Genomic DNA, 3,679 nt, shown 5'->3' on the forward strand with positions numbered 1-3,679 from the left:
ATCTAAAAGCTTAGATTGAGATTTTAATCAAATTTAGTCATGGACATATGTGAATCTTATGTAGAAATGATTCAACATAAGGAAATTCTATATGTGGAAATATTATAACGAAAGACTGGTAAAGTATCATGTTTCTATGTGAGACATTATGAATCGTATTCCATATGCTTCGGATATAGGATCGATTACATAAGCTGTAATATTAATCTGTTCTAATTTTCCATATGCCCAGGCATTATGAGGGAAAAAGGACTAGAACGAGATATAACTAAAATGGTTAAGCAATTGTCGAGGACAATCTGACGTTTACCAAAGATTGGTTGCTCATGGACAGTTGGAAGTAAAGTGTAAATTTTGGAACGACCATATTGATATGTTCTGAGAAGAGGTAACTCTTTTCCAGAAGTGATAATCAATATGGGAATATGGAAATGTTACCATAATTGGAAGTTAATAATAAAATCTATGTAAGATTAGAAACCTTAATGCAAGAAGGATGTTCAAAGGAATGTACTTTGAATATGAGACTTCGCTTCCATGGAATTGGTCCAGTAACCAATGTCCAAAGGGAATACTTTGTAATATCATTGGCATAGTCTTTGTGAACTTTGTGCATTGACATTACAAAAGGATTATTGCATTTAATTTTCAAATCTAACAGATTTTAGCAAATGGCATGAATTTGGTATTCTTACATTTACGATAAGGATTTGGAATTGTGAAATGAGCATCATTGAAATGTTGTCCATTGATCTATTTCACAAAGAGAGGACCATAGGCAAATGTAGTGTGCATGTTTGGAGCATGGCATAATTATTGTTATAATTCAAGTATTAAGTTCATTAATCGAAACATTATACAATGAATAATGTGTAATCAATATGGTGATTAAATAAAAGGTGTTTTATTTATATTCATATGTTCTGAGACCATATTAGATTCGATTATTCTTGTGTTTTACTTTGCATGTTTTGACTTCCAGAATCATAAGATTATTCAAACTATCGACATTCGATCATACTTTTGACGTAGGTATTGAGGCAAGACTATCATGAATCTGACTGTAGATTGTCTAGGTGTTTTAGACATAGCACAAGTTTGCTGCAGTGTTCATGAGTACTCCTGGAATAAGATTCAAGTATTGGATTAAACCTACGCTCATCTGAATCACTTCATGGATTTTATCACGACTGATTGTGAGACGATAATATCTTATATTCTTAAAACAGAGACGTGTGAGTTATAGCTTACAAATCAGTTGCACATTGATGATGCCTAAACGCACCAGTAACTTGGTGTTATAAAACGCATTGTTATGTGTGATTTGATGAGTAAATATAGCAAGAATATGAGTTGAAGTTTATCCATTCCTTTTACCCTTAGAGGGATAAAAGTGATATCGGTGGGGCCCTCGATGATTTAGTGATGACACCCGAAGTGCTTGGCCAAGCCTGGACTGATTTGATTTGTTCAATTAGTCAGTTGTCATAAATCGGAAATCGTGAAACAACAGATGGACAGAGAGAATGATTATAATACATATCTCACTCCATATGATATCTTGTAGAATGGAGGAATATATGATCCCTTATCTAATGGACGCGTCACTGACTAGGTCAGAGTTCGACAACGGCTTTTAAGAGCTACGATTTCTAGCCGGGTTGTGGAGTCGTACTAGAAATAATAGTTATTAGACTTATCCAAGTGGGAGACTGTTGGATTAGGTGTCTAAGCCCATAAATATAATAGGTATGTACTTGACCTGAGAGTAGAGTGGTCCATTTCGGGTTGCATATCGCCAGGACAATTTGATAGGATGGATATTTGAGTAAGGTGTTATTTATGATTTACTAATATATTATAAGTATAATATATTAATGGAGAAATCATGTTATTTAATTAATAATGATCAAGAATTAATTTGGAATTAATTTAGTGATCGACATAGACTAATTAAATTAACAGGGACTGATTATGTAAATCAGTGATATATATTGTTTGGGCTATTGATCCATGATGGGATAAGTTTATGTAAGTATCCATGAAGAGTTAGCTCACATGAGATATGGATCATAACCGATGTGTATGGATTAGGGTTTACCCATGACTCTTGGATTCCTACACAATATATATGTCACACCCCAAAACCGGAACGGCGGAAACGTTCGGGGGCGGAGGACGTCATGTACAGTATCACAACAAATCATAGTAGTAAACAAGCAACAACATCATCCATTGCATTAATAATATAATTTAATACAAGTGTGTTCTGTGAAGTTTATACGACACCAAAAATGTTAATCAAAATAAGAGATGAGTCTTGAACGAGCTCCATCTTCTCAAAACCTGGCATCGGTACCTGTCTACTGATGACCTGAGAATACAAGTTATTTGAAAAGAGAGTTTATCAGCTTTAAAGCTGGTGAGTTCATAAGCATTTTAGTGTCATTGATTGTATGAAAATGTTTGTAAGTGCTTGATGTATAAGTTTGTAAATGTTTGTAGTAAATTTTTGTATCTCCTAAAAAATCCTATATTTTCTACTAAACGTAGCCTTCTACCAAGGCATCAAATGTTCTGTATGTTTGTTTCTTGTTAAAGTGCGTATTTTCCCAAGTGTGACTATCATTAACTAAAAATATAGTTTTTACATTACTGTTTATGTGAGAAGATCACAATGTGAATGCAATGGGGAAATAATAAAGTACTGTAGTGTTGTATTATAGTAACTACTGCTGTACTAACTACCTTAAATCAATTGTTAATTAAGGTATAATTTGATATGATTGCACCATACTATCGACTAAAAACACGACGATGAAAGACGTCAGAAGAAATGACATTTGGCACCCGTAGACTTGCAAGTCCCACTGTAGCGAGCAGCAAGGTGTAGGATAGTCAACCCAGTATAGATCTATACACAAATTCACGCTCTCCCTCCAGGAGACTCTGGATACAAAACGAGCCATGGCAGTGATGCCATGCCCCGAAACCATGGATCACATTTATGTTATAGTATTCTTGTATATGTATTGTATGTACTAGTGAAATGTATGTTCTCTCTGTCTAGTATGTAGTATGTTCTCTTTGTTTCTCATCATAGTATGTTCTCTTGTATAGTGTATAGTATGTTCTCCTAGTTTCTCATTATAGTATGTTCGTTCTGTTTCTCATATAGTATATTCGTTATGTTTCTCATATAGTAAGTTTGTTATGTTTCTCACATAGTACATTCGTTATGTTTCTCATATAGTAAGTATTGACTCATGTATGAACTGACTCTTTGTATGTTTCATTGTACTAGAAGTACTGAGTAGTGTTTTCCTAAACTATACCTATTATAGTTTACTAGTAAAGTTCTTTGTATGACTGAGTGTATTGAACTGAGATAAAAGCTTCAATGTCTTGTACATATATACATAATATATAACTAAGGATCAAACGAAAGTCGGACAAACAACAACGTACTCTATGTCCACAACCAAACAAGGAACAAGAAATAAAGTGAGTTATCAATCCTAAGTCCTTCAAACCTTACTTATATAACTATATATATGCATTAGACATGGTTTTGACAATATATAAGTTTAAAAGAGTTAAAAGAAAAGGTTTGGTATGTAAGAACAAGTTTGATAAAGAGTTTAACATGTAAAAGAGTTTGATAAACATTTTGAAGCAG

The sequence above is a fragment of the Lactuca virosa genome, chromosome 4 (assembly GCF_052849685.1).
Source record: "Lactuca virosa cultivar CGN04683 chromosome 4, Lactuca_virosa_CGN04683_v6, whole genome shotgun sequence".
In the NCBI taxonomy this organism is placed as follows: domain Eukaryota; kingdom Viridiplantae; phylum Streptophyta; class Magnoliopsida; order Asterales; family Asteraceae; genus Lactuca; species Lactuca virosa.